The sequence below is a fragment of the Haemaphysalis longicornis genome, unplaced genomic scaffold, assembly GCF_048455015.1.
Source record: "Haemaphysalis longicornis isolate Haplotype H1 unplaced genomic scaffold, Haemaphysalis longicornis Haplotype H1 scaffold_8, whole genome shotgun sequence".
NCBI classification, from domain to species: Eukaryota; Metazoa; Arthropoda; class Arachnida; order Ixodida; family Ixodidae; genus Haemaphysalis; species Haemaphysalis longicornis.
Genome location: NW_027526445.1, coordinates 28,353,917 through 28,365,254, shown reverse-complemented (window position 1 = coordinate 28,365,254; position 11,338 = coordinate 28,353,917). Strand labels below are relative to the sequence as shown.

The window sequence follows — 11,338 nt, the reverse complement described above, 5'->3', positions numbered from 1 at the left end:
CAAGAAGCCCATCACATGAGGCAGGCAAGTTGCAGCTGGAAACCCGCTCCAGTCTCATAGATACAAAACGTACTCAACATTTTCCTCGGGAGAGCACTAAACTGCCATTCATCATGGAATTTAGGGGGGCGGGGGCATGAAGAAGAAAGAAGGCCACCCTGTTAACCTGACTTGTATGTTGACCAGATCTCATAAGTTGCTCAGAAATAATATCAATGGTTCACTTGTATTTGGAAATAACCTGTCCCTTCCTGTTTACATGTATTGTGCAGTTCGTTTTTCTGCCATTATTTTATTTCAAGGATAAAAACAGAAAGAAATCATGTTTATTTTACTTCGAATTTAATGCCTTTTGTGTGTACCTATAGCCCTTTTGCTACTAATTTTTGCTTGCCAAGTAGTTCACTGTTGTAGCCGGTGCAATAAATCTGGGCTTGTTGGTTGCCTGAACTGGGGAGCATAATTAACAGTGCAGTATGGACTGAACTACTGGCGGTGAACCCACAGGGCTCATATTCTTTCTATCTTCCAGTCGTTACTGTACTGGTTAATATGCGTCACATTACACTTTATGCGGCCTTTTACAGACTTTTTACCACGCGTTTTTCGTGGTATTCATTTGTTGCTCAGCTCATGTAGCTTTGTCAGTATGATTCATCCTGAAATGTCTTACGATATGATAGTTGTTTTAAACTTAGCCTTGGCGAAATCTTCTGAATGAAAACACGTAACGAAATCTTGCAAACTGCCCCAATGTACATATTCATTTTCGTCAATATTTGTCATGTGTAAGAAGGGCTTTGATGCTTGCACGATACGTTTTTAAAAGAACCATGCTTTTTCCTTGCTTTTCAAGAAATTAAATGTTTCCAAACAATTTTTCAAGAACGCATGATGAAACTTTATTTTGCTCCCTGTGTATGATCCTTTGGAATTACATGAGTGGAACAGTGCCGAATAAATGTGGTTTAATGCACTTTCTTGGCTCATGCTCACTCAAGTTGCAATTACCATTTCTAAACATAAGCATGGTCAATTACTGAAAGCTGGAATTGCAATAGAAATATACTACGCAGCTATGGAATGGAGAGAATAAAATAAGGGTGGGTATCAATGTAAAATAATGGGTTATTAAACTTGTTTTTTTTTTTTTTACATATATACCCTGACCTAAATCGATTTAAGGCATGTGGCAATACTTTAGTGGAAGCGGAATTAAGGCTACTGCATGAATGACGTTCTGTGCTATCAGCTCTTCCCCTATCGAACAATATTTGGTTGATAAACGTGCTTGAAATAGTTGGGGCGCATTTCCTGCAGCTACGTAAAAGTGCGGACTTATATGGGATATTGGCTAAGCGGCGGATTCGTTACGCTTTGCTGCATACGAGAGATTAAGTCCGGGCAGTGGGCTCAAAAGCCCGAATCAAACGAAAGCACAGTAAAACAAATTTTCAGCGCTTCAGTGCTAAAAATTGTTTTGCCTAATTTCCTCGCTGAAATTTGCTTTAAAATAGATCTTTAAGGCAGGCTATGGTTTTCTCTTCAGAAAAAAAAAAAGAAATGAGGGCACGTGAAACCTTCCAATGCATTCAGAATGGAAACATGTGCTTCGAAGAAGCTGCTTGCCCAGAGTGTGCACCGAAAAACGGCTTATAATCACACCACAACTCACCGTAAACGTTGGTGGTAGAACATATAGCATTCAAAGCAAAAATTCGTCAACATTTTATTGTCAGATGAATATACATTTATTCGTTTTTGAGATGTTCTAGCGTGATGCGGGGAAACAAATTTCGGCAAACAAACAGTTGGGTCCCCTTTTCTTAACACACGGGATCGTCTTTACTTAACCGATGGAAGAGCCATCGCAATGAAAGCAGATCCGCTTCTAGAATGAGTGTCTTACAGCTTTCGGTTAACCACCGCTTGGTTAAATTTGTCTTTGAGGCATGACACTCGGCTGAATAGGCACGGTGCTTGACGCGTAATTACCGTGCGCACCCCGTGGGTAAGGGGGAGCACCCCATCCGCAACGAAAAAATAAAAGCAGAGCGGAAAGAAAGATCGTTTTGAGGTCGTCGCCCTAAAAGAACGAAAAAAAAGCTTTCGGGAATAAGCAGCGACACCCCGAGCTCGCGATAATCGCCTTTTTTACAGGGACAAAAGAAACAAAAAACAAATTTGTAGATTTGTAGATTTGTAGAATAAAAACTTCGCGCAAGCATCTTCAATTGCGGATACAGCACGCCCTCCATTAGCCGCCTCTGCCTCTTTCATCACACGGAATCAAAGTTCCTTTGCACGTAAAATATAAAAAAGTAGCTTTTGTAATTTTCTCGAAACGTTCGATGCTATCGCTGTGTTTCTGTTATTACAACCGCTTTGCTGTCGAACGAATTTTGTCTTGCATGCTGGCGTCATTATTTCAGAAAATGCCTTTCCATCATCGAGTCAGCCGTCAAGCGTGCAGTCACGCCAACATCTGCCGCCATTGCGCAGCGTGGCTGCAAGCATCTTCCAGCCTCACCTTCCAGCAGCCTCCATTACACTTTCTTGCGTACATCAAGCTTTCCGAGGCTACCATCAAACGCAATAACCTTTGCCAGCAATGAGCCTTGATGGTTGGTTGATGGAATTTGCAACAGGAAAAGGCGGTGAAAACAAGGCTGGTTATTGAAAATTGTAAGAAGGAGGAAAATCAATTATCGACAATTTGATTTTATTTCGTTTTTCTTTAATTTATTGAAGGCATGAATATTTAGAGTGCTATAAGGAGGACATTTTGGTGGTTGTACTGTTAAGGAGGCGACAAGCGAATGATCCTCCCAAGCACTTCGGATTCGAGTGCCGCCTGTGGTCAAATTGCATCAATGAATGCTGGAACATTGTAGATGAACACGCTCTGCAAAGTAAAAACATAAAGCTCTTACTATTATAACAAATAGACATCCAGTGCTGCGGCAATTGTCGTACGCATTCACATTATAGAAATGCTTTTATATTGAGGATATACAAAATGTGTATACTGATGAGAAGACTCACCGAAGGTTTTTCTAAAATTAATTGTACACTCACGTACGCAGTTATTCTATTTAGCCAAAAACAAGTATTCCAATTACGATGGCTTCGTTTATACATTTTCAGAGTTCTGAAAATATTTTGCGCGAATCATAAAGAAGGAGAAATAGTGTGGGAGCATGAACCAAAATGGAAAAACTTGTTAGGCGATTTGGGCCGCTCACAACACCGCGCATAAGGGCTGGCGGCAGGCCACCCACAAGCGCATACGCGCAAATAGCCGCGTTAACGCATCCCAATCGTTCTCGCCAAACTCTGGCTGCCACTCACGCACAAGCGGGGACGTCGATATATATATATATATATATATATATATATATATATATATATATATATATATATATATATATATATATGTACAGATGCGGGACGAGGGACTCAGTAATGGCTCATATCAAGGTTGCAGGTGTCATTTCCAGTGTTGTTCGGCTTTTTTCGAGATATTTAATACTGCCGTACGACCTGTTAGTCATTTTTTGATACAGTGATAAATAGGCAAAAATTGAAGTCGAGAAAAAAATCCGCCATTTCTTCCTCAAGCGGGAGTCGAACCCACACCTCCGCATAAAGCGCGTGGTGCTCTAGCCATTATGCTATACCGCGACTTTTTTTTTCTTTATTGCCTGACTTGGCATAACACAAATGTTACATGCTCAACCAACAGGTCGATATAATTACACCCTGTCATACTTTAAGCAGGCAGTTAACATTTGTGCACTTTCATCACATATAAACAATTCATGATTCTCGCTACATCATCATCACACCCCTGTGCTGCGTGTATTTCTCTAAGCTTCCCCACATTTTCAATTAAACAATTCACCACAGGCATTGCGTCCACGTCATTGTTACGTACTGCCAATCTGCTCCTCCACATGGCATGAAGGACGAGCAGGAAAAAAAACATCGTATGGTATGACATCGTCTTTTATGTCAAGGTAACCTATTCCATCTAGTGTTAGTGGCAGATCTTTGTGGAAGGTTCGTTGGAGGACATCCCAAAAAAACACCGCGTCCCAGCAATCCACAAAGACATGCTGTACATTTTGTGGCTTTTTACAAAGGCTACATTCGTAGCCCCATGGCAAATACATTCCCTTTTAATGCATCCATGTCAAAACTGGCAGGGTCTGTGTGTGTAATTAAAGAAAAAGGTTTTTACCCCCCCCCCCCTGTTACTGGCATACGCTTAACTCTTTTAAGGACGTTGTTAGTATGAGCTCCGCGGTAAAGCAACCTGTACATGTGTTCCGGGCATAAAAGGTCAATAACATCACAAAACAGACGTTTGCGCGTTACCTGAGACAAATACACTAGTGTAAATCGTGCGTTTAAAAACCGGAAAGACGACACAACTTCGCGTAAGTACCCACTAACAGCTTATCGTTGGACACCTCTTGTTGACGCAATAAAATTAGGCATTGTAGAGGACAATCTAACCTGAATGAATATTCGTTTAAATGGGTCCCACTGTTCGCGTAGAAACAAAAAACTTGACACTAACGGTTTCACGAACAGATTAGGCAGTCCCAGGCCCCACCTTGTAACTTTCTAAATAAGCTGCTGCGCTTTGTTCGTTTAAAAGACGATTGCCATACAAATACTGCAAACATCTGATGAAATCTCTGAATGTTTGCTCTCGCACAGAACACCGCCTGCATGACGTACCATAATTTAGCAAAAAGAAACATGTTGCATATGGCCGCTCTCGCAAAAATGGATGCGTGGCGGCCTGCCCATGCAGTTGTCTGTGCGCGCATTCCTTGTTCTTTTTCCCTCCAGTACATGGTGTTCTCGAGGTATTTGTCGAATGGAACTCCCAAATACTTTGTGGGCGTTGATGACCACCATACGTTATCATATACGCTGGGCGTCTCCTGCCACTCACCATGCCAGATTCCATTACATTTGTCCAGGTTCACACTGCTGCCAGTTACTTCGCAGGACTGTTTTGTCAAAGATAAGGTGTTTGTTACGCTTAAGTGGTCAATACAAAATACGGCCACATCATCTGCATACGCGAGTACTTTGACCTCGGTTGGTTCTAAAACAAACCCCCCGATTATGTTACTTTGAATTATCTTTCTGCATAGTGGTTCCAAGTAAAGCGCGAACAGTAACGGTGACATTGGGCATCCTTGACGAACTGAAGCATTTACGTTTATTCTTTCAGTTATTTCTGTGTTTATTGTTACATTGGTCGAGCAGTATTTGTATGCCATCTTTATTCCCTCAAATATCACCGAACGAACGTCAACGTGGTCTAAAACTGCAAATAAGATGTCATGAGATACCCTGTCGAAGGCTTTTTCCGGGTCAATTTGTAACATGGCCACCTTTAAGTGTTCGGCATCACAGCACTCCAGAACGCTGCCTGCGACGTGTATGTTAGTGCATATGCTCCTCCCGTTGATAACGCATGTCTGGTGTGGTCCGGACAAGTTCTTCATGACAGACTGTAGCCGTTTTGCTAACACTTTCATAAATACTTTGTAGTCGATGTTTGTTAATGTGTCGGTAACCTGTCACTTTGCTTAACTTTTCTGCCTCTTCACTTTTCGGGATAAGTACCCTGTATCCGTTGCTGAAAGGCGGTGGCAGACATCCTTTCACGTAACTTTCAGGGTAAACCGTGTGCAACAATGTAGTTACTTCTGACTTAAACATTTTGAAAAAGCGGCATTTAGTCCTTCAGGTCCAAGTGATTTTCCAGAGTTGAGTTTATCAATTGCTTCTTCAATTTCTTGTCTGGTAATTGGGTATTCCAAACTTTGTGTTTCGTCATTGTCAAAAGCTGGTAGCAGTTTTGGAAACTCCGTTTCACATCCGTTTCTTGTCGGCATTTTACGGCTGAAAACCGTTGTGTAATATTCTGTGAAAGCCTTTTTATATCACTTTGTGCCATCTTCATCATCCCACCATACTCTATCTGCCTTATCTCGTGGTTGCGCGCGTAACTTTTTTTCGTCAGCCAGTGCCCTCTTAGTTTGCTGCTCCCCAACGAGCAGCCTCTCCACACGAGCCCTGATAGCAGCTCCTTTGTATTTTTAAACTTCAAGCTTTACGATCTTGGCTTTTATGTTTCCGAATATCTTCACAAAAATACCCTGGTGTTATTGTTTCCTATTTAGTTAGTTCCATTATAGGTTGCGTAAATCTTTTTCCTCTTTTTTTCCAGATTGTGAACCTTACCGGCCCGTTCAATCGCCATCATCTTTACGTCGTGTTTGAACCGTTCCCCTGCTTCACCAACACTCTGGCAATTCCTGTCGTAGTTTTCGTACAGCCTTTTCTAATACTTTCCAAAAAATACTATCCTCCAAAAGTTTAGTGGTTATTTTCAACAAATCCCAGTTGAATTTAGCTTTCCTCTTGACTTTTGCCACCAGAGATATAGAAACAAGACAGTGGTCACTGAAACCCTGTGGCTCTACTTGGTAATTATAAGACTCTGAAGCCACTTCTGAGGACACGTAGATACGGTCCAAATGAGCGTGGCTAAATCCTTGGAAGTGGGTGAACTTAACATCATCTTGAGCAGTCAGAAAAGTGGTTACGTCATGTAAACTGTTTTCGCATAACTTGGTTCCAAGTAATGTGCAGTAGGCTCTGCACGAGCATTCTTATTGGAACGGTCATAATTACTGAAGACCCAGTTGAAATCACCCATGACAATTAGGCTCCTATCGCAGCCAAAGAACTTCGTTATTTCTTCAAAATCTTCATACGTGTCTTAGGTTTCGTTGGCGCGTACATACAGACAGTTCTAAATCCTTTTTTCCCAAACAATGCTATTCCACGACGGCTCCTCTCTTCGCTTTAACGCGTGGGTTTATATTTAAAACTGCTCTGAGGCCGGTCAGCTAGCCGCGACCCTCGACCACCGCGGGACACGCAGAACATGTTTTTCCAAGCGGCGGCCACGTAAAACGTGGACGGAGGTCGGGGTTAGCAATTGCCATTTCCGGACTGCTTGAGCCAGAGCCCTCGTAATGCACGGAGCAGAACAGCAGAACAGCGCAACTTGACCAGATCGTATTTTTCTTATTTTTCTGCTCTCATTTTTTTTTCTTCCGTGCTGTGTCTGCTTCTTATTGCATTGTTTTGTTCCCACTCACCTCTGTAACGCCCTACGCGGGCGCTGGGGGTAATTTAAATAAATAAATAAATAAATATGGGAATGACTCAGTAAAGACAAATATCAAGGTTGGAGTCATCATTGCCATATATATATATATATATATATATATATATATATATATATATATATATAATTTTCTGCGTTCTTGCAGCCGCCCCTTTTCATAGGGGCGATGTCACCTGCAAGCCGGGTGAACTTCCCAAGCGTTGTAGTCCCACACAAGGACCGAGCGCCACGCGGCGGTCTCGCTTGTGCCTATTTTACCGGTAGGTGCCCGGACCCACCAAGGAACACGAATTCACATGGTGCCTTCCACAGCCAAGATGGATGCTCAACTCGCCACCACCTGAGGCAGGACATGCCGCCATACTCTTTCACCCCCGGCAATGGCGCAACGCGGCATGATGGCCGGGGGCCCCTTAGATGGACAAGGGTGTGTGGCACCGCGATAGGGTAAAGGCAGCTTTACAGACGTGGATTCCACTTTCAACTGTCCGCACATGACCATGGACGCCTGCACCCATGAAAGAAACCGGTGGGGGCCCGGCGCACCAGGATTCGAACCCAGTACCTTCTGCATACGAGGCGAGTGGTACCTCTGAGCCATCGCTGCGGTCTAAATGTTATGACCCCTTCCACCGGGGCATTCCCAAGCACGAGATCCCCTGTGCAGGGGGTGCCTGTACCAATTTTTCACTGGTTGGTGCCCAGCGGTACCGAAGTACCTCCCACATTCTCGTACCCCATGGTACAAATCGACTTGGTGGAACTGTTTCCAGTACACTGGATCCCCCGTACAGGGAGCGCCTGTCTCCATTTTTATTCTGTTGGGTGACCAGCTACTCCATAGGAACCTACCACGTGTACCGCAGTGGTAGTGCGTGACCAAGCCCTTCATCCCCCGCCGACACAGGGGGCGCTTGTACCCTTTGAAGTGGTGGGTGCCCAGAGGTCCCAGACCCCGCCCGAAGGGTTTAGAGGGACCTACCACATGGCCTCTCATGGCTGCTTGTGGTCAAGCTCGAAGCCTTTGTTCCACCATCGAGACAAGCTACGGTACGGGGACGCTTGTACCCTTTAAAGAAACCGGTGGGTATCCGGCGGCCCAGGATTCGAACCTGGCAGCTCCCGCTTACGATTCGAGTGGTTTACCACTCGACCATCGCCGTCGTTCGAGTGGTAAAACACTGGCCGTCGGCCAAGGCCTGCATTTTGAATGTGCGTTCTTATGTTATCTCCCATCCCGTATAAGTATGTGTGTATATATATATGTGTATATATATATATATATATATATATATATATATATATATATATATATATATATATATATATATATATAAGACAGAAAATAAGGGTTGGCAGTCAAGAAAACCTCAGAAAGCAAAGGGGAGGTTGTGGTGGGTCATAGAAAGAGATGAAGAATTTTTTTAGTCGAAAAGAAAGTGGTGAAAAAATGATCCGAACCCACGACCTCCCACGGCTACCACCCCAAGTGAAGGAAACAAAAATACCTTAACATAAATACCCGAGAAAGTGCTGGGGAAATAGCCCCGCCGGTAGCGTAGTGGTTATCGCACCAGACCGGTATTCTGGAGGTCGTGGGTTCGGATCCCGCCCGGCGGGCATTTTTTCACCACTTTCTTTTCGACTAACAAAATTCTTCACCACAAAAATTCTGACCCACCACAACCTCCCCTTTGCTTTCTCAGGTTTTCTTGACTGCCAACCCTTATTTTCTGTCTTATTTTCACGGAGCCCCTCATTTCCCATTTTCTGATTCGCTATATATATATTTATATATATATATATATATATATATATATATATATATATATATATATATATATAGAAAGATAGGTCAGCAGTCTACAACGCCAAAGGAGGCATAGGGGTGTGGTTAGGGTCTTTTCTTTTTCACTACGGGTAATTAAGTAAACATTTTTTTAATTATACAGAAGAAAGAAAGAAAAACCCGCGCCCAGAGTGGGGACCGAACCCACGCCTTTCGATTACATGTCGAATGCCTTACCAATTCGGCTATCTGGGCGACTGTGTTCTCCTTCACTTTCTGGGCTATTTATATTTACTAGAAGTGTATCTGATGCTTGAGGGTGGTCGCCAGCGCCACTCTGACTACACGGGGAGAAGGGGACTTCTTTTCAGCCCCGTGGCGTGACTCGAACGTCTACAGCCTGTGATGAGCGGGTTACTGGCGGGAAGCCCTCTTATGCTACCTAGACATCAAGACTGCCAGAACCGAGACCCTCGCTAGGCTTTCGCAGAATAATATAGTAAGGAAATGAGGGGCTCGTTGAGGAAACACAGAAAGATAGGTCAGCAGTCTACAACACCAAAGGAGGCATAGGGGTGTGGTTAGGCTCTTTTCTTTTTCACTATGGTTAATTAAGTAAACATTTCTTTTATTTATACAGAAGAAAGAAAGAAAAACACGCCCCCAGAGTGGGGACCGAACCCACGCCTTTCGATTACATGTCGAATGCCTTACCAATTCGGCTATCTGGGCGACTGTGTTCTCCTTCACTTTCTGGGCTATTTATATTTACTAGAAGTGTATCTGACGCTTGAGGGCGGTAGCCAGCGCCACTCTGACTACACGGGGAGAAGGGGACCTTCTTTTCAACCCCCGTGGCGTGACTCGAACGTCTACAGCCTGTCATAAGCGGGTTACTGGCGGGAAGCCCTCTTATGCTACCTAGGCATCAAGACTGCCAGAACCGAGACCATCGCTAGGCTTTCGCAGAATTATATAGTAAGGAAATGAGGGGCTCGTTGAGGAAACACAGAAAGATAGGTCAGCCGTCTACAACGCCAAAGGAGGCATAGGGGTGTGGTTAGGCTCTTTTCTTTTTCACTACGGTTAATTAAGTAAACATTTTTTTAATTATACAGAAGAAAGAAAGAAAGAAAAACACGCGCCCAGAGTGGGGACCGAACCCACGCCTTTCGATTACATGTTGAATGCCTTACCAATTCGGCTATCTGGGCGACTGTGTTCTCCTTCACTTTCTGGGCTATTTATATTTACTACAAGTGTATCTAACGCTTGAGGGTGGTAGCCAGCGCTGGCAGCCAGTTCTGGCAGTCTTGATGCCTAGGTAGCATAAGAGGGCTTCCCGCCATTAACCCGCTCATGACAGGCTGTAGACGTTGGAGTCACGCCACGGGGGTTGAAAAGAAGGTCCCCTTCTCTCCGTGTAGTCAGAGTGGCGCTGGCTACCACCCTCAAGCGTCAGATACACTTCTAGTAAATATAAATAGCCCAGAATGTGAAGGAAAATACAGTCGCCCAGATAGCCGAATTGGTAAGGCATTCGACATGTAATCGAAAGGCGTGGGTTCGGTCCCCACTCTGGGCGCGTGTTTTTCTTTCTTTCTTTCTTCTGTATAATTAAAAAAAATGTTTACTTAATTAACCGTAGTGCAAAAGAAAAGAGCCTAACCACACCCCTATGTCTCCGTTGGTGTTGTAGACTGCTGACATATCTTTCACTGTTTCCTCAACGAGCCCCTCATTTCCTTACTATATTATTCTGCGAAAGCCTAGCGAGGGTCTCGGTTCTGGCAGTCTTGATGCCTAGGTAGCATAAGAGGGCTTCCCGCCAGTAACCCGCTCATGACAGGCTGTAGACGTTCGAGTCACGCAAAGGGGGTTGAAAAGAAGGTCCCCTTCTCCCCGTGTAGTCAGAGTGGCGCTAACTACCACCCTCAAGCGTCAGATACACTTCTAGTAAATATAAATAGCCCAGAAAGTGAAGGAGAACACAGTCGCCCAGATAGCCGAATTGGTAAGGCATTCGACATGTAATCGAAAGGCGTGGGTTCGGTCCCCACTCTGGGCGCGTGTTTTTCTTTCTTTCTTTCTTCTGTATAATTAAAAAAATGTTTACTTAATTAACCGTAGTGAAAAAGAAAAGAGCCTAACCACACCCCTATGCCTCCTTTGGCGTTGTAGACTGCTGACCTATCTTTCTGTGTTTCCTCAACGAGCCCCTCATTTCCTTACTATATTATTCTGCGAAAGCCTAGCGAGGGTGTCGGTTCTGGCAGTCTTGATGCCTAGGTAGCATAAGAGGGCTTCCCCCCAGTAACCCG

At 44.0% G+C, this 11,338-nt stretch overlaps 3 non-coding genes across 3 annotated transcripts; 2 read left to right on the top strand and 1 right to left on the bottom strand.

The window, feature by feature from the left end:
• Nucleotides 1-9,200: 9,200 nt before the first annotated feature.
• Nucleotides 9,201-9,272, bottom strand: Trnat-ugu (transfer RNA threonine (anticodon UGU)). Its single transcript has one exon. It is a non-coding gene; the product is annotated as a tRNA-Thr (tRNA).
• A 1,258-nt stretch (nt 9,273-10,530) lies between these two features.
• On the top strand, nt 10,531-10,602 carry Trnat-ugu (transfer RNA threonine (anticodon UGU)). Its single transcript has one exon. It is a non-coding gene; the product is annotated as a tRNA-Thr (tRNA).
• Nucleotides 10,603-11,013: 411 nt separating this feature from the next.
• On the top strand, nt 11,014-11,085 carry Trnat-ugu (transfer RNA threonine (anticodon UGU)). The gene has a single exon. It is a non-coding gene; the product is annotated as a tRNA-Thr (tRNA).
• The last annotated feature ends 253 nt before the right edge of the window (nt 11,086-11,338 follow it).